Genomic DNA, 21,084 nt, shown 5'->3' with positions numbered 1-21,084 from the left:
TTATTTTTTAAGAGTGCATTCTGCAGAGTTCCACAGATTTCATCTATAAATGCTCTTCAGTATTGATCATCATCAGGCCAGGAATGACTTTCTCCTGTTAGTTAGTAAACAATTTCATGCCAAAATACATTGCAATGCATTGTCACAAGCGATATACATTTTCTTCAGTGTTGTTACATACATCAGAGTGAAATGGATTATCAAAAAGAAAGATGTGTAAGATAGCGACATGATTGCTTGCAAAGGTTGTTGATTGGATGGAGGCAGATCAGAGTGCAAGCGTGTAGTCATTGGTAAGAATTTGTAAGAGAATGAAACATGGGTTGATTAATCTTTTACAGTACCTACAATATCTGTTTACATTGTAACATGCATTTAAAAAATAGATAGGTTAGTTTTTGGAACATGGTCACCTAATGTACAGTGGCCGAGAGAGCTGCACATGAAAACACATGCAAATTAAGAAAACATCTTCGTCAAGTTTCATGAAGATATTTTTGTAAGCTGGCTAAACTTACTTTTACAACTTCCCTTAAAAAAAAATGAACCATAGATCGCCTATGGTTGTACTGTTGTTAATTAATAAATAAATTTATTATATAAATAAATAAATAAATAAATAAATAAATAAAAATAAAAACAAAAAAATGGTTACGGTTATGCCATGCACAAATTAATCATGGATTTACTACATTAACCATAGTTTAACCAAGGTATTTGTACAGCTGTGGTTGCAAATTAATATTTTATTTTTTACAAATGGTAATAAATATGCAAAAAAAAAAAAAAAAATAAAAAAAAAATAAATGGTTAATATTTGTGTTGTTGGGGTAATGTTTTTGTGGTCTGTGCTAATGAGCATTTCTCTATTGTGGTTGTGTTCTAAGTATTTGCAGTGTGTTTTTTTATATTATTATTATTTGTTTGTGTTGTAAACATCTGCAGCACATGTGCTGTCAAACTGGTGATGTTTTCATAATTTGCTGGTGCTTTTTCTCTATTTGCGTGATTTTCTGAGGTTGCAGCATGTTGATCTCTCTCGGCCACCATACTAATCAGCTATGAGCAGCATATAATGTTTAAAGCTTAAGCTAAGGTATATTGTCCAGCAGGGCTGAAATACCATCGATACTATACTGCACAAATTTACACACTTACACTGTGCACTAAAGATGTATTGTAGATGATGCCCTTGGGGTTACTGTTTACATATTGTTGCACTTGCAAATTCATATTCATAAGATTGTAGATTTCTTCATCCTGGTTGTGAAAAACAGGTGCCTGGCTGTTGATCAGATGGCTGAGTCTTGATTCCGAGGTTGTTGTTTTTTTGTGTTTTTTTTTTTTTTGGACAAGAGGGGAATGAGTGACTGGTGGTTCCTGATCGGTCTGAGTGGCTAATTGTTGGCTAGATAAAATAAGCATCACAGGAAGAGGACGAGAGAGATTGCTAGAGATCCATCTATCGTTTCTATCTGAAACATGGAACCTCTCCACCCCACAGGGGTTATTAATTTTCATGAGTCCCTTTGCAAACGAGACACACACACAACACACCACACACCACACTCTCTCTCTCTCTTCTCTCCTCTCTCTCTCTCTCTCTGTCACTCTCATTTATTATTACTCAGTTAGAGTATACAGAGAGACTGTCAGGAAAGAGACTGAGAAACGTTTCATTTCCCGACATGAAATCCTCCTGCTGTATGCATTAGCCACAAAAAGAAATACAAATCCTCACATCCTGTTTAAAGCCTAGTTGGATTTTAAGTTTAGGGTTCATCCAATGGTTACATATTAAGCACTTTTAACCCTTCATCAGGCCGAGAGTTTTAGTTACGCATTCTCTGTCCAGGAGATGTCACTATAAGCACATGCAAGTCTGGGAAACGTCTCTCATTATGAACTGATACCTACTCAATATTTTCTCACAGTCCTCAATTATTCTCTTGGGAATTCCATTAATTTGCCTAAAACCTCGTGAGGCAAAGAAGCATGCTTCTTGCCGCACCAGAGCAAAGGAAATCATTGTTTGACTAAAGTTTGGATATGTGGTCTCTGTATAAACAAATATCTTTTTTGTTTGAACAATGTTTGAGATCTTATTTCACTGTTTGTTTCCTTTCAAGCAAATATGTTCAGTATCCAAGGAAAAGTGAGAAGCCGCTTCATAAACCCTGGTGAAAATAACAGAAGTGTTCTTACAGTGGCCAGTCTATGGTCATTTCACCAGGATAATGGGTCAAAATATACACTGTTTCACAAGAATACCCTTGAAAAGTGAACTTAATTGTATTGAACATGCACATGTAGTGTTCTTCAAACCTTAAAAGTATGTAAAAAAAAAAACAAACAAACAAACAAACAAAAAACAATAAAATCCCTGTACTTTCTAAATAATAAAATAAAATAAAGAAATAACAGATCACTTAAGTGTACTTACAGAGAGTATACTTTCATGACAGTTTTTTTAAACACAATTAAACTTTTACTTTTTAAAGTGCACTGAAAGTTATGCGCACTTTGAAGTACATTTTAAATAATTGTTTCAAGAATTTTGTCACTTTAAAAAAAGTAAACTGATTTTGATGCATACAGACTGACATAAAGTTCACGTTAAGTGCATGACACTAATTTAAAGTGTTATTCAGTATTACATATAAAGTTATTATTAATTTAAATGTTATTACAAATATATTTAAATACGTGTTGTGACACGTTTCAACAGAAATTACATTAAAGTATATTTTAGTTTTCTATTAACAATAGCAAATAGTCAAAATAGCAGTCTAAAGTTCAGCTAATTCCATTTATTATGAATTCAAACTAAAATACATTTTCATTTAATTGCAAGTGACATGCAGAACTTAAGTATATTATGTAGGTAAATGCTAAAGTGTACTTCCTTTTCACAAGGGTATAGTCATTTCAACATTATAGATGTTAACATGAGATTAATGTGATAAAACTGCTTACTGACTTTGTCTATGCAAAGTTATATTAAATTTTTCCTGTCATGGCCATTTAAAGCTGGTACATGTAACTATCGCATGATACATGCACCATAGGGACTGTAACAATAAGAAAAATCCTTCCACAGGAATTGGTTGGTAAAACGCAATTATACATATATTTGCCTAAAACAGCAGTCCCTTACTTTCCAATGTAAATGTATTACTGCACTTTTGTTTGTTTTTATAAACCAAGCTCAGAGTCAGAATGATTTTCTGTCTAAATTTTTTTAAACCTCAAAAGAGCTTAAACTTGTTTTGAACCAACAAACATACCTTTACATTTAGTTTTAAATAGAGATATGAACTCATGCTACAGGCTAAAGCTAACGACAGTTAATCACTGCCTTGCGACTGCTAAATATACCTTACAAACACAGTAACTATACTGCTAAAAGAGTAGAAAGTATTAGGTGCTGTCATCTCACTCTTTTATAGTTATCCCTGTGCTATGTGTAGCATTCAGGCTAAAAGCAGCTCCTTGTGACTGTTTTTCTGGCTGCCTTTAGTGTTTAAAAAAACGAAAACAGAACTGTCGGTCAAGGCCTGGAGACAATAACTTTAGACATTTGGATGCTCACGCACTGTCACAAGATGTTCGGTGTTTTTGTGTCATTCTCATGTGTGCATGGTATCATACCGTGTCTTAACGTTACGTAGATTAACCTGCGGCCTTGTTCAGATTACAAACCCTGTCACCCTCCATCGTCCTTTCTTTCCTCCTGTTTGTGCACAAAAGCCTCTGAGTTTGTTTTAAAAATTGTTGGTGGAAATACTGTTTATGTTAGCAAGAAGATTTGTGTATGTGTGTATGTAAGAGAGCTGCCCCGCTGGCTTGTTTATCTAACTCCAGGTCAGTGACTCATGTTTAAATATGTCCACTTATCACAGAGACAGGAGAGTAATGGGAGAACTCTCAGTGGTGCTTACAAAAAACAGGAAATCCCCTTACGCACACAAACACACAAAGATTTCTGACCAGATTTCTGAAATGAAAACCAAGGACATTTCAGGTTTAGCGGTTCAGCATATTGAATATTTATGTCGTACTGTCATGTTGTACAGTGATGAGCTACAGTAGCTTGTCATACTACTAAAAATTACATTTAGTCATCAGCACACACTTAAAGCCTGTTATAGACTGTTCATAGTAACTTACAACCAGTTTTTATTTTAGTATTATTTATACTATTACAGATTTTAAAAACAAGTTTTTATATATATATATAATATTTTTTTTTTTTCAAGTCATTTTTTGCAATTTTGTTATGTGCCAACTATGGTTGTGTGTTTTTTTTTTGGGGGGGGGGGGGGGTTAATTGGGGGGGGTTTTTGGGGGGCTTTAAAAGTAAAAACCATGGTTAACTTTCATAAGAGATGATAATAACCCTGTTTGTGACATCTTGGTTTTGTTAACTTCTGTTCAGAAATTTTCTTATGTTCAATAAACTTATAAGACATTATTTCACTTTAAAGGCCACCAAAAATGGTAACATCTAGTTACCCAAAAACACAAGTTAATATCATGCTGTTGCCGTTTTGGACAATTTGGTATTATCAGATTTTTTAAATCACTAGTATGGTATTCTCTAAAGTGCTTTGAAATACCATTTATGCTAGTACTGTTATATATATCCAAATATACCATATGGTCTTCTGATACAATGTCACGGTACTTTTTGTAAGGACAAAACATATAAACACAATATTCTCAATTTTTAATTAGTAAATTGACTGAGATTCCTCATGCTCCAGACTCATACTGTTTTATGAAATAAATGGCTAGATCGTATCTTTTTTATCTCTTCATTATCTGATGTTTGTTCAGCTGAATTAACTCACAGCTCTTTTAATCTTTATCCAGGTAAAATTTTTAAGTTTTAACAGCTTTAAAGATTTAACAGGATCAGCTTTTAACTAAAGTAAATTCTGCCAAAATGTCAGTGCATTTGAAAGCATCAGCAGTGTCTGACAGCACTTTGACAGTAATGGCATCATGAGAAACCTACATGGCTGTTTATTAGAATTCATTTACAGTAGTTAGCCTTTAATTTACTTGCAATGTAACTGATAAAGTGAAACTCTGCCTTTCAGTGTGTGTGTAAATGAAACCACCTGTTCTCTCTGGCCAGGGTGAACTTTGACCTCCTGGCTCAGTGTTGCACAGACTGTGCGTGTGCATCTTACGCCAGATGAGCTGAATAGTGAAATATGACTCCACAGGACACAATCAATGTGTGTGTGTGTGTGTGTGTGTGTGTGTGTGTGTGTGCATGTGTGCGTTAGCATGTGTGAAAGTGTTGATTTTCCCTTGCTGATGTTTTGAACTGTCTTTCACAGCTGCAGGAGTACTTTATGGAACATCTGATAGGGAAAGATTTGATTTGCAAATTGTTTTGTGAAGGGGTTAAGACAAAGAGAGTGCTTGAGGGTGAAAATAGCATATACTGATGTGTTCCTGGGTCCCCATCCACTTTCAGTGTATGAATAAAAGCAGTTAGGCATTCTGCTAAATTTCTCCTTTTGTGTTGCATGGAAGAAAGAAAATCATACAGGTTTGGAACAACATGAGGGTTGGTAAATAATTACAGAATTTTTCTTTTATGGTGAACTTACCCTTTAAAATATTGCTGTCTTATTTCCTTAAATAGTTTAAAAACTCTTAAAAAACTTACCTGACATAGCAACATAATAAAAAATAAAAAATAAAAAATCTGTAAGTTCCAGGTTTATGTCTCACAATTCTGACATTTGTTCTCTGAATTGGAAGTTTAAATCTCGCAATTCTTAGACATAATTGCCTTTTTTTTATGAACCAGTTAGGACTCTTATTCATGTGAAAGTTTGACACATTTACATTTTTTTTTTAAATAGTTCTTTGTCATGATTTTTCAAAAGCATAGCCAATGAAAGTGACAATAAGATATACTGAGCTCTTTTTTGCATGAATGGACTATGCAAATTTAGCAGCTTTTAACAAAAACAAAACATCCAAATAATGTATTCTTTCAAGAATTTTGTTTGTTTTTTTTTCCACTGGTGTTTTACCCATTTATTGAATTATGCATTGAACTGTGTTATGTTTCAGGTTAACTTAAAGGTAAACTTACCAGAAAATTTACTGTTAATTTTCTGCCAGGACATTATCTATTTATCTATGGATTTATTTTTCTTACAGTTTAACTCTTCATTTAAAATACTAAAGCTTAAACTTAATTAGAATCTTATGCACTAATGTCGACTGTATTTATAATGCTCTGTGACACAAACTCAGTTATTAGTTTAGACCTGTGTAATATATGTTTTGCTTTTGTTGCGTGTCTAATGACAGTGCTATTCAAAATACACACTGAAAATACATTTAAACAAATTTAATAAATACATTTCCTTTTATTTATATGTAAATATGTTTCACAGTTGGCAGTTTATTTTTTTTTCTGTTCTCATCCTCCTTCCCCATTTATGTTCCTGTTTCAAGGGCATTACTATTGACTTGGTGACAGCTTTCAAGCTTCAGGTGAACTCTAGCTTATATAACACAAAACCGAGTCTTGTTGATATACTGTTAATGATAAATAGAGAAAACAAACACATACACGAGCTTCATGTAACACGGTTTCTCTGTTCCTAACTGTCTTCCAAACTTTTGTTGGAGGTCTCGTAGAACTGCAGAATGCAAATGAAACACGGACTAAAAAGGGTTCTCTAACCACACCTGCCTTTCTCTTTTTCTCTCTCTCTAGGAAGTGAGTGGTTCATATTCGTCTAGTGGGAGAGTAGCAGACAAATATAGTGGTGTAGGAGAAAAAATGTCGAATCAGGAATCAAACTTTGGTGGATGTGAGTATCTTTTGGCTTTTATAATACAGTAATTCTGTTTCTTATAAATTGAACAACAGAATTTTTTAATTCACCATAAAGATGTCTCTGTTTGGCTATTTAAAGGCTGATTCAGTAAATTTTAAACTGTACTCTTTGCAACCTCTTCATTTTTATGTGATTTACATGTTTGTGGAAATTCAGTGTGTGTGTGCATGTGTGTATAAAGTTGACATGATTAAAGACTTCACACTTTGCTGTCTAGCATGATGACAACTGTGATGACAGACTTCAGCTTCAGTGCTCATGCATGTATGTGTACAGTATGTATGTACATGTGTTTGGATTTCTGCTGCAATCTTGTTCTTAAGGCACTTATTTCGGTTACTTTGAGTTTTCAGACACCGGATATAGTCTTAAAAAGTACCCCATCATACCCAAACTTTACTTTATAATGCCTGAGTGTACATGTTTTAAATATATGCAGTGACAATAGTATGCTAGTGGGAGGCCTGTGTAATTTAATAGGTTTGTTTGACAGGTGAGTTGATTTGTGTATGGGCAGTGTCTTTGGTTATCCCTCTTTCATTCTTTAAATCAGCTATCAGCTCGTCTTTTAAATAGACAGCGTTGTTTACGACCGGTCCGCACACGTACACATACATTAACACTCATGCATATCCTCCTGAATATCCTGATATATTGTTTATCACTCAAGTGTACTGCATTCTCTTGACATCATGTGATGCATGGCTTTAATGTTGTCCAGGAGAATCAGTGGAAAATTGTGTTTTCTCTCTCAGTCTCCTTGCTTTCTTTCTCTTAACTTTTTTCTTTACTTATTTAATGGCCAAAATTGGCTACTTAGAATTTAATTTTTTTTTTAAAATAGATTTTTTTTCTAACATAAAAAGCACACAGCATCCATAAATTTCCAATCAATTAATTTCATCTAAACAATTATGGCTGTTAAAATTAAAAGTGACATCAAATCTGGTTTACTAAAACTAAAAATTTAACCATAAAAAATGAAATAATACAATAAAAAGCGATTAAACAATAAACATGCTGTTGCTTATAATAAATATTGTTAATTTTTTTACTTTTAAAAAATAAACAAATTAATTAAAATTAAGTTAAAAAAAAAAATAGTTTAACTTGATGTACTAAATAACTAAAACTAATAAATAAAACTGCCATTTTGAGTGACCGAAGTCCTGACTTATGTCTGACTCTTATGCCAACACAAACAAATGTAAGACCTTTCTGGAGGTGCTTTGGAGCTTTGTTTTCCACTGTCACCTCCTCTTTCAATGGAGAAAGTTCTGTTGAAAATTGTGTTTATCCTTATTTATTCACCCTCATATTGTTCCAGTTTTGTATGTTGTTTTTTCCATGAAACACAAAAGGAAAAAATTTTGAAGAATTTTCCAGACAAGTTTCCATGTCTGTTAAGTTCCAAAAACATAATAGGCACTACAGAGGTAGACCATATGACTTGTGCACTACAAGCCATACCATAGCTTTCTAAGGAACAGATTTATATTGTTTATATTAATTATTTATAAATCATTATTTATTGAGATTATCAGTCAGTATTTTTAGGGCTGTTCTTTACACCAAGCTCAGAAGGCTTGGAATATAGCTTACATGTTGTATGGACGTTTAGTAAACTATACCTTTAATTGTTATATAAAATTTAAACATGTGAAATGGGTTGTTAGTGCATTTTATCAAAGCTAAGGATGAATGACCCTAAAATCTCTCAGACAGTAGGGTGCCTCTCCCCCTCAGTGTGTCTGTCTGTCTCTCTGTGACTTCAGGTTAAGGGCATGTTGAGTAGCTTATCTAAAAAAAGGCCTAGCAGACTGGCAATCTTTTAAAGAGGAGGAGGGTAATGGTAGGGGCCTCTGAAATACAGCCAGCTGTTCCCTGCCCTCCATCACTCTGAGGTGAACCGGACCGTAGACTGGAGCTGGTCTCCAAACTCACACTTTCCCACACGGACACTGGGTGTCTATAAGGGTCTCCAGGTGGGTCTGGATTGTCCAGGTGACACTATAGTCACGTTGAGGAACATAGAGGAAACGTCAGATCTCTGTAGGTGAGTGTGATTCAACAGAAGTGATTTCTGATGTCGAAGTCTGAGAGGACTAGAGAGGAAGTTTTCATTTGGAAAATGCATGGTTTATAAACTAACCATTTTTTTTTTCATTCAATTTGACAATAATCTCATAAAATGCACTTTGAGCCTATTTTAAAATGAAAAAGTGAAAATTAAGTTGAGTTGAAATTAATAAGTACAACATTTCCAGGTTTAAAGCGCATAAGGCCAATAACGCGTGCACGCACGTGTTCGAGAGCACTCATTAAGATTGCATGAAGAGGACACATGGGATATTGTTAAATCATAATGGAGTTGAGCAAAATGAATATTAATGAGTATTATTTATATAAACATAAAGTAACAAAAGGGTTCTTATGCTAACCAAAGACTTTCAGATTTTCCGATACCTGTTATACTTGTTAGTTGGATATTTCAGCAAGACAAGAACTCTAAAGTGACTCTAAGATTTTAGCAATTCAAAACCCATTATGCTCTTCATTTAACAATAACAGTTCAATACAGTTTAACTGAGTAGTGGCAGTCGGCTTCAATAATTAACAGTTATATGAAATGAAATGAGTATTACATGTGCATTGTAGTTGCTGCATGGCAGTGAGAGTCATATATGTCGGTTCACCCCATGAGTGTCTTAGAATAGAGTCCCAAAGACCGGGCTTTCTGAATTTAGCCTGTAAGCTACTGCTGCATTCCATAGACTAGAGTCTAGAATATTACAGTCCTGCTGATATAATGCTTACACCATTTAATCAAACATTTAGATGTCTAATACTGCTAGTTCTGACAAAGTGAACCAAAACCAGATTTATCCAAATAACCAAAAAGCAATCAATCTACACTACTTCCTATTCCTTTTGTCATAAAAAGTCAGAACTGTGGCAGGTAATCTTATTAGAGAAGTAGAAATCTGAATGATAGACGAGTGACCGATATAAAGATTGCCATGGCTTTGCATTTTAGGAAGTCACTCTTCCTGGGCACCTCACACACTCTCTCTCTCTCCCTGAAATATGAATCTTACGAGCCTTGGTTTAAAATAAGTCTTCTTTAATTGCTCTCGGTATTGTGGAGACTTCACGTCATGGTAAAGCCGCCAACCCCATGCGGTTCTAGATACTTTGAGGTATTCTGGAATGTTCATCGTCCATCTTCCCCACTGATGTCTTTCTCTATCATGACAAACGAGTGTGTGATCCCTCTGTCTCCACATCCCCTCGTCTGTGTTTGAAAAGTGTCAAGATACCCTCAGGTGTAGAGTTTCTGTTCAACAGCTACTAAAGCTTGCTTATTCTGGATCTGAATCATCTATATCCCTCTGCTGGGCTAGTTTTACACTGGCATGCTCTGAATAACTGCTCTGCTAAAATTAACGGTTCAGAGAACATGTCTTGGTCACATGGTGTTACGGTCATGCTTTACTGATGCAAGAAAAGCAGTGTGGGTGTATGACAGCACAAAGATCTGGCTTGAAATCGTCAGTGAATAGCATTGCAGTACATCCTCCATGGGCTCTTATCTTTAGAGAGTAAGTTTGGAGAGAATTCAAATATTCAATCAATGAAGAGTTTATAATGTGCAGCTATTCAAAGAGCTAGCATGCGTCTGCCAATAATGTTTTGATATTTCATTAGTAAATCATCTTATTCATAAGGTTTTCACAGTAATGTCTTATGTGATTTATTTAACTTAATATTTAAATATATATATTTTTTTTAATATGGTATATATTGTATGGAAGCTTGTTTAAAAAAAGAAGGGGACTGCAGCTTTCTCACAATCTCACAATTCTGACTTTTTCTCGCAATTGTGAGTTTCTATTTCACAATTTTTCTCAGATTCCTGAATCTTGCAATTTTTCACTCTAAATTCTCAAATTCTGTTTTTGTTCCGCCACTAAATGATACATAAAAAAGGTAACTGTGACTTTTTTTTCTCAGTTATGACTTTTTATATAGTTTATATAGTTTTATAGTTTATATCTTGCAATTCACACTTTTTTTCTCAGAAATGCAAGTTTACATCTCACAATTTTGATTTTATATCTTGTAATTTTGAATTGTGAGATAAACTCAGAACTGCTATAAAAAAGTCAGGATTGTGGGAAAAAGTAAAAAAAAAAAAAATGAAACATTACCTTTTTTTTTCCATGATGAAAATAAACTGTAATAGATAATTACTACAGTATTAATCGGAAACAAAATAATTATATTTTCATTATAAAGCAGCCTTGTACATTAACCACTACATTTCTGGTTAAAACACGGATAAGTCAATAAATATTTTCATGTCATGACTGATAATCCACTAATGGCCAATAAGAGAATTCTATACCATGATGTTAAAAAAATTAAATGCTTCTTTTAAAATGTTTAAGTTTTAATTTCTGCTAATAATTATATTTAACAGTGTTATTGTTCAATTCTTGGTATTATAAAAAAGTACTTTAAAAGAGTGCTAGTTGACAGATAAATGTATCATTACTGATAATACCAATACATTAAAAAACATTAAAAATATTGTTACCGATAGATATGGTAAAATTATATTGTGCATCCTCCTAATCTCCCATGTAATATATGTAAATTTGCTTATATGTGTACAACCCTTACCAGAGCTGGTAGTGGTGATAGCTTGGGTGATCCAACTTTGAAAACCATGATTGCAAGAAGAACGACATGCATGCTTTATGACATCATTTCTCATCTTGTCATTGGAGCCATCTATAGACTAGGAGACAGAGAGAGAGTCAGCATTAGCTGTCACAATACATCCCTGCTGTCAGTTTGACTTTGTCTGGCTAAATTTACTCTTGAAAATATGACAGATAATGTGATCTCTAATCTAACATTAGTTTCCCCTTGAACCAGTCATGAGACCTGAGTCAGGGTAAAGAAATGCATTTATTTATGTTACAGGTTCAGGTTTAAATAGCGAATGATGCACACCCTGCAACCTGAGTGTGTCTCTGTATGTATTTCAGCTGCGGGCAGCGCAGGTGTTTCACCATCAAGAAAGGGACAGGCCGACGTTGAGGCTGATACTGTGCCTCTCAAGCAGAGACTGGCCTTATACCAAGCTGCCACTACCAAGGAGGAGAGAAGCCCATCTGTGGTATTTACCAGCATGAACACACACACAAATACGCATGAACATATGCTGGCCCACACACTCATATCATATTAGGCACAGATTTCCTACTTCTTGTCTAAGGCCTTCCTCTTCCTATTTAATATTTACAATTTAGGAAAAAAAATCCTTTCAGTCCATATAAGCATGCTGTACTTAATGGCTGTGTAATACATAATAGATGCATAAAATACACATTAAATGGATTTGCACTTTATTGATCCCATGTGGGAATTTGGGTTGCATTAAATAATGTGAGATGGCAGTTACTGGATGAAGTGGAGTATTATTTATTACAAAGTGTCCCAAACAATTTGTGCTTGTATCCTAACCAGCTACAACCATGAAAACACTTTGTTTGTTGTTTGATTTTTACAGAGCCTTTTCTTTGATATACTATTACAGTTTTTGTTATTTTTATATTTCCTTTTTAATTTTCCTTTTAAAGATGTAGAAATGTATTGTGTTTTTGTAATTATAGGCCTATTTTTTATAATATGTCTATTTCTGGAGTGCTGTGGTGTGGAGTGCTGCTCATTTTGAAATCCCATTGGTTCAAAATCCTCTGTATATTAAATATCAAACATGTTCTGATTGTTTGTCATTGTGTTGCATTCTGCATAATTTTTACTGTCTGTGTGGAGAGAAAAATTTCTTGTCATTAGAATTCCGGTTAGCTTTATTGGTAAACAAACTCTATTTCTTTAAGACCTGTACAATAATAAATAATTTAATACTAAAGGATTAACAACAACGAATACTGATGCAACTTGTCAATGTATAATGTATGTTTAATAATGTGTGTTTGGTTCTAAGGAAAAGAGGAAATTAAAAACTTTGTTTTCAACCTTGTAGCTCCCCCTAGAGGAGAATCATATGTCTCAAATCTATTCTATGTATATTCTGTATGTAAACTCAAAATGTATATATATTTATGAATGTGTCTTACCATTTTATTTTGTGTTTCAAGGTCATGGATAGCTCTGAGCCGTGCTCTCTGCCAGGCGGACTGGCCAGCATCAAGAAACAGTTTGAAAGCCAAGAGTTCAGTTCCTCTTCTGCGTCCCAAAGCACTGTTACACAATACCACTACCAACAGAGACAGGTAATGCAGATAAATACACAAGGGATCCACAGCACTAACTCAATTGAACCAATAAAGACTAAAACAAGACTTGATGAAAAAGTACAGTTTGCAATGCTACTGAATCTCCTATCTGGCAATTAACAGTTGTTCATGCAATAAACATGACTAATTTTCATATCACAAGGCATTGAGCAGTTGCATATTGTGAATGTTTGTTTAACAACAGGTGTTCTCTGTCTTTTGACAGCAGGTGGTGAGCTCATCAGAGGTGACGGTACGAAGCAGTGTTAAAGAAAGCAGTACCTCAAATGCTCAGGTATACCCATACAAGATGAAAACCCCATAGGTGCAATGCCCAATAAAAAAATTCTGCTATGATTTACGCACTCTAATGCTGTTCCAAACTCAATACAGTTTACTAGAAAACCTATATTTTGCCGACAGACATTCTTTTTTTAAGGTATTATTAAGGTGTTCTGCTCACTGTTTTCATGTTAGGTTTCCCTGGACCAGAATGTTCATCAGAGTGTGTCCTCAAGTTTTGGGGATCATTATGATGAGAAAGGTAGTGTTCAAATGTAGTTTACTACAGTTTAATAACAAATTGTAAGTTACCTAATAACTGTTTTGTAATTTTCTCTTTCTCATTTCATTTTTTAACCTTTTAAAGTGATGGTAATTGGAGGAGAGAATTTGCCAAAAATTTCTGCTCAAGCCCTGAAACAGCAGCATGAAAAAAGTATTGAGGAGGCCACTCCACCCAAACATATCAAGGTAAAAAATGACGTATACCGATGAAGACAGTAAACTGTTTTACCTGCAGTGGTTAAAAATATATGGGTGTTTCTTTAAATTAAGGCACTTTTTTGCTTGGGGACGGGAAACAGATTTTCCCATTTTTTTCATGTGTCACACAACTGTCTTTTACATAGAGTATAGATGTTACTGGTTTATCTTTGTCAGAAATCCAGAAGTTATGAAAATTAATATGAGAAATAGCTAAATTAAGCTAAAATCACGTAAAAATAAAAATAGAAAATGCGCAAGTCATCAAGCAAGACGTGATATTAGCTTTAGCAAAAGCCATTTTTGCCCCAAAAATGCTTAAAATGTAATTTACAGAATTATGTTAAACACAATAAATAATTTGAGATGTGGTGGAATTGATACTTTATTGTAAAAAAAAAAAGGCCTATATATAAAATAACAAAATTATTTTTCGATGCATATCTCAACCGTTGAAAAATTTATCAAAAACAAGTAAGTGTAAAAAAATGTATTTTAAGCCCACAGGGCTAAAAGAGCCCATATTTAATGGAATGCCCGTGTGTTAATTGTACATAAATCAACATAAATCTACACTGACTATTCTATTCAAGCATATTTCTTTCTATTACTCTTTTCTCTGCTTACGCATAAAAATAAAAGTAGAATAGATTTCATGCACAAGATTATGTATTTATAAAAGATTATGCTTGTCTTTTCCTTTTATACCAACAAAGATTGATCTCGATTACAACCAGTTTCCTTGGGCCCCAGTTAATGTTTCTTCAAAGACTACTGCCACAGGTAGCTATGAGACCATGTCTATCACTAAAACATTGCAAGAGGCCTCTACCTCCTCTGTGTCTTCCTCACAATATGAGGCTGTGGAGCAGTTTTCACAACCACCGGTATCTACCACACAAAAGTTTCAAGTGACTTCCCAAGTCCCAGAACTTTGTCCTTCCCCTAAGCCAACAGATGCACCTACTCCAGCCAAATATGCTGTCAATAAAGAGCAGTACTCTAAGCAGAGGAACCTCTATGAACTTAAGCGCCTCTACAAGCACATTCACCCAGAAGTGCGTAAAAAGCTTGGAGCATGACTTCTTCACTGAAGTGTGACAGACACAGAGCAAACCTATGTAGACAGTGATGAGGAGGTGAGCAGAGACATTCAGCAAGCATGCTATGTTTTTGAAAATAGTGGAAGTACCAGTCCTGGAAAGTGCATAAGTCCAGAGAGAGAGTATTTGGAGTGGGATGAGATCCTGAAAGGTGAGGTGCAGTCAATGCGCTGGATGTTTGAGAACAAGCCCCTAGATTCCATTAAAGATGGAACACCAGATGAAGATGAGGAAAGGAACATAGCCCAACAAGAAATCATTGCTGGAAAAGATGTAAAGTACACTACATGGATGTTTGAAACACAGCCCATTGATGCTCTAGGTACAGAAAAAAAACAGACTCAGCAGAACACATTGGAAAACTAGATCTAGCAAGGGGAGATGTTCAGACTGCAACGTGGCTGTTTGAGACACAACCACTTGACTCACTCAACAGAATTTACCAAGAGGATGAGCAAGAGACACAAGTGATGTATGCTAAAGACATTGCAGGGGGTGATGTGAAAACTGCTAGGTATTTGTTTGAAACACAGCACCTGGACACACTTGGACACACTGAGACTATCGATGAAAGTCACTTCCTGCAGCTGAAATCAGAGCTTGAAGAAGTAAAGGGTGAAGTAAAGAAAACAACCAAGATGTTTGAGACACAACCCATGTGTGTCATACGAGGTGATTCTGGTGAAATGCTGGAGATAACCAAGGTGCGACGTGAAGAAACCGAGAAAGGTGATGTCAGGACATCACGCTGGCTCTTTGAAACTCAGCCTCTGGACCTGATCAGCAAAGATCCAAGCAAAGTAAAATTAATCTGTGGGGTCTCCATGGAGGAAAAAATTCAGGGTGGGGTAAACAGGGGAAGTTGGTTGTTTGAGACAAGGACACTCGATCAAATCAAAGATGAAGAATGGGAAAGTACAAAGATTCAGAAGGAAGAGATTTTAGGAGCAGATGTTAGGAGACACTGCATGATCTTTGAAACACAGCCGATGGATATACTCAAAGATAATACCAATGCAAGACCAATGGAGCCAGAAGACATCATAGGTGGTGATGTTACTTCTGCTAGGCATTTGTTTGAAACAGTGCCAATGGAGAATCTTAAAGAGTTACCAGAAGTTGGCAAGTTACAAAAGGTGGTAGCTTCAGAAGAAGAGAAAGGCGATGTGAGACACCAGAGGTGGTTGTTTGAAAGCAAACCTCTTGAGCAGATCAGAGAGGAGAAGAAAGAGGTGACAAGGACTATAAATCTTGAGGAGCTTGAAAAAGGTGATGTCACCAATTACAAGGAAATATTTGAGACCATGGACCTGAGCAAATGCACAGATGCACAAAAAATACAAGTGGAGGGTGTCATCTGTGGCTCAGTGAAATCAAATAAAGTATTATTTGAGTCAACACCATTGTATGCTGTACAGGACAGCTCAGGACACTACCATGAAGTTAAAACCGTGCGCAGAGAGGAAGTTGTAAAGGGAGACGTGAGAAGCTGCAAGTGGATGTTTGAAACCCGTCCCATTGATCAGTTTGATGAGAGCATCACTAAGTTCCAGATAATCAAAGGAATATCTAAAGAGGAAATCCAATCAGGTGATGTCAAAACAGCCAAATGGCTTTTCGAAACCCAGCCACTAGACGGCATTAAATACTTCAACTTAGAGGAAGAGGACAACAGGAAAAATGAGACCATTGAGATCCAAAGAGGTGACGTTAAAAACATGCAGATGGTTGTTTTGAAACTCAGCCAATGGATGTCTTGTATGAGAAAGTAGAGACAAAGACTGAGGACACCACAGACGTCCAAAAAGGAGATGTTAAAACCTGTACATGGCTTTTTGAGACTCAGACTCTTGACAGCAGCAAGGATGAGTCTGAGACGATCCTGAAAACTTGCACAGTAAAGCAAGATGATGTAAAAGGTAAGGATGTACGTCTAGTGCGTTTCCTGTTTGAGACTGAAAACCTAGAAAACATCACTGATGACGAGGATCATAGTGGCTTTAAGCGAATCACTGAGATTGATATTCACTCTGGAGATGTCTCACGAATGAAATACATCTTTGAGAATCAGTCATCTGATATCATGACCTCTACATCTGAGGAGACCATGCAGAAACTCAAATGCTGTCAAGCAGAGGACATTCAGAAAGGAAATGTGGTGAACTGTACCCGGATGTTTGAAAACCAGCCAATTGATTCCATCAGGGCAAATTCTGAAGAACTCAAGGAGTCACGCACAGTAATAGATATTCAGGGAGGTAATGTTGATAAAGGTCGCTTCATTTTTGAGACATACTCATTAGATAAGATTCAGGAGGAGGCATCTGACACTGAGATCAGCAAACTCCAAAGCATCATACACAAGGAGATTGAGAGAGGGGACGTAAAAAACTACACCATGATGTTTGAGACTCAACCACTGTATGCTATCAGGGACAAAGAAGGACACTATCATGAGGTTACTACAGTCACAAAAGAAGAGATTCTGCGAGGAGATGTGGTTGGGGCAAGATGGTTATTTGAAACAAAGCCAGACTCAATTAGAGACACAGATGAGGTTTATGTCATCAAAGCTGTTACTGAAGAAGACATCCAAAAGGGTGATGTCAGCACAGCCAGGTGGAGGTTTGAAACTCAGCCTCTAGATGAGATTGCAGAGGATATGAAAGTTGCTGTTAAAACAGTAGCTGACATCCAAGGGGGGGATGTGAAAACAAACAAACAGCGTTTTGAAATGGATGACCTATCAAAGAAATATGTGAAAACCGTTAGTGTCAGTGAGATTCAGAGAGGTAACGTGAGAAGCTCCACATGGATGTTTGAAACACGTACTATTGACAAGATCCGGGGTGAAGGTTCGGAGTATGACGAGATGGAGAAGGTCACACGCGAAGAAAGTGGTAAAGGTGATGTTAAACAATCTGTGTGGCTCTTTGAAAAGGAACCACTTGATCGCATCAAGGAAGTTGATGAAACAGATACTGTAATTTCTCGTGAAGAAATCCCAAAAGCTGATGTGAAGACAACAACATGGCTGTTTGAAACCACTCCCCTCACAGAGTTCAATGAGAGCAGTGTGGAGAGAAAAGAGATTGTTGGTAAGAGCATCAAGGCAACCCTAGAAGAGCTGTATACTCAGAAAATGGTTGAATCACAAGGTATTCTAATCGAGGCAGATGAGATCGGAGATGTCAGAATGGCTAAATACAAACTTCTAAACCAGGACACTCCAGAGATCCAGAGAGAAGAAGTAATACATGGAGACCTGAACAATATTATGATGAATCTGCTCAACAGACGTGAGACAACAGAGAGGGCAATCACCATAGACAAGGAGGAAAGAGGAAATATCAACTCCATTGTCCAACAGCTCTTTAATCAGAATATGAGTGATAATCTTGAGAAAGAGCAAATTATCAGAGGAGACATCCAAGAGGCAATTAATAACTTGCTCAAGCAAGAAGGATCTTCCAAACGTGGCATTCTGATTCAAGAAGATGAGAAAGGAGATGTGAAAATGACCATATACTCACTCCTCAATAAAGAAAGTGAGAGCAATGTTGAGAAAGATGGATATAGTTAGTGGAAATATTCGTGGAACGCTGCATAGGCTGCTGGGTAGTGCTGATGCAAAGGACCCGTCCTCTAAGATAACTGTGGGAGAAGCAGAAAGAGGAAATGTCAGTTTTTATTCTACGTGTATTGAGTCTGGAGCCCTGAACTACCTCAGGCAACTTCAGGTGGGGACTGATGACATTGTTGAAGAAAAAGTTAAAGAAATGATTATTGGAGGTGATGTAGAGCAAACAAAACAGATTTTAAGAAAGAGCCAGCAAACAACTAGCGAAACTGTTGCTGAAGATGATATTGTACCTGGTGATGTAATTAACACAGTACAGGTGTTTATGATGGAACCCGCATTATCCCTGCATAACATGCAGAAAGTGGAGATAGTAAAAGGGAGACTTGAGAGCAACTCTTGACTCTCTCACGCAAGCTGTTAACCAAAGTGTTGTTGTAGAAAAAGAAGAGATAGTCAAAGGAGATATCTGCACAACACTTAGGTCTCTTGAGGAGGCTCAAAACCAACAGAAAGAAGTAGAAAAGCCAGAGATTGTCCCGGGTGACATCAGGGGTGCATTAGAATCTCTTGAAAAATCATCATCTGCAAAGACTGAAGTAATTATTGAAGATGTGGTCCCAGGGGATATTAGAGGAACGTTGAATCCCTGGAGGAGGCAAAGCAGGCAGTTGAAAGAGGTTGAGAAGGAGGAGATTGTTAAAGGTGACATTCAGACTGCTCTCCTTAGTCTTCAAGAGGCTTCAACTGAAAAGAGGGTGTTCCAGCACCAAGTGAGTGAACAGGGTGATGTGAAAGGTACAATTCAGCTCTTACTGGAGCCAACATCCCCACGTATGCAGAGGAGGCCAAGCACAGAGGGTGACATAAAATATTCCATCAAATCACTTTATGAGCAGGAAAACAAGCAAATTGAAAAAGAAGAGGTGATTAAGGGAGATGTTCAGGGCACCATTAAATCCCTGATGAAGAAGAAAGAGCAATCAGGCCACAAATCAAAAATGAATCCTCACAAGAAAGCTAAAGTTCCAATTAAGAATCCAATTCCCCCCTCAACAAGCAGCCCGTGAATGCCCCACTGTACCTAAAACTGAGGAAAAGCCAACAAATCCACCTCCAGTGAGAAACATGCAGCAGAGCAGCACACAAAAGACATCTGAGATCAAATCTTCAGAAAATCAGACTTCTTCTGAGGATTATCATTCTACTACTAAACAGATGACAACAGCTGTTCATGCACAAGAGTCCTCTCAGAGCTCTCAAAAGGTAAATGTCAAGGAACAACATATCAAACAAAAACAGAACACTCCTAGTCCAGTGCTAATAAAGAAGAAGAATTTTGGAGGTCAGATGAGTGGGAAGAAATCTGAAATTGCAGCTGTGTCTTCAGCAAAGAGTGCTTCAATGGAAGCATCACAAACTAATATTAGCATGAAGCAAACCGAGGAGACAAAAGACAGTCACAAAGGTTCAGACGACTGTGACAACAGAACAAACCAGTGTAACCAAAGCAGAACACAAGAATTTAAAATCTGAAAAAAATGTTTAACAGTCTGAACCGCAATCTCAGTCCCAAAGGAATGATAAAAAAAGTGAAACCACAGCCAGAGATTCACTTTCCACCACCTCCGAGTTTCTCCTCCACCTCCCTCTGAATCAGAACTCTCTTTGCCTCCTCCTCCCTCACCAGTGGCAGAAAAGTGATGTCCAGCCAGCCCTCTACCACACCCTCCTCTAGTCATGAGACAGGACAGTGACCTTCCTCCCCACCACCTCCACCCCCTGTAATGGAGTCAGACACCGTATTCTTTCCACCACCTCCTCCACCCCAAGACCTCCTCCCTCCTCCCCCATCTCAGCAGGAACTCAGCTCTGTTGCCCAACCTGAAAAGCCAAAAGGCCGAACTTTATTCAAGGTGCCAAAACCTGAGCCTCCCAAGCAACCACAGCCCAAAACATTTAAATGGCAGAAAAAACAACCTGCACCTACTCCGCCACCTCCACCTCCTTCATCAGTGGCAGAGCAGAGTGAAACAACTGTATCAAACTTAACCACAGTTACCAAAACTACAGAGAACATGACCAAGCAAGAGGGATTGGTTTTAAAACAATTGAAGCTCTGGTCCCCACATATTACTAAAGTTTCATCGCACTCCCTGTGCTACAATCAGGAGCTGAGGAACCACCACACCCTAAAAAGGTATTTGCACCAGTGAAACTCCCACCTCCCCCCGACCCTTCAGCTCAAAAAACAAGACCTGCAAGTAAATTCAAAACACCACTCATGCTTGCAGAAGAAAGATATCGCAAACAAAGAGAGGAGGCTGAAAAGAACAAGGGAGAAACTACTCCCACCTCACCCCCACACCTACTAAACCATTTAATGTCAGTGAAATGAAGGTTGAAGCAGAGTCACCACACAGAAAGATGAACGCCTCAAATGGTAC

The 21,084-nt window shown here is 36.7% G+C and overlaps 1 pseudogene; it reads left to right on the top strand.

Moving 5' to 3' along the window:
- Positions 1 to 6,389: 6,389 nt before the first annotated feature.
- On the top strand, positions 6,390 to 21,035 carry LOC109092417 (annotated as a pseudogene).
- The last annotated feature ends 49 nt before the right edge of the window (positions 21,036 to 21,084 follow it).

The sequence above is a fragment of the Cyprinus carpio genome, unplaced genomic scaffold (assembly GCF_018340385.1).
Source record: "Cyprinus carpio isolate SPL01 unplaced genomic scaffold, ASM1834038v1 S000006625, whole genome shotgun sequence".
Classification (NCBI taxonomy): Eukaryota; Metazoa; Chordata; class Actinopteri; order Cypriniformes; family Cyprinidae; genus Cyprinus; species Cyprinus carpio.
Note: the sequence above shows the minus strand (reverse complement) of the source record. Positions and strands in the feature narration are given on the sequence as shown.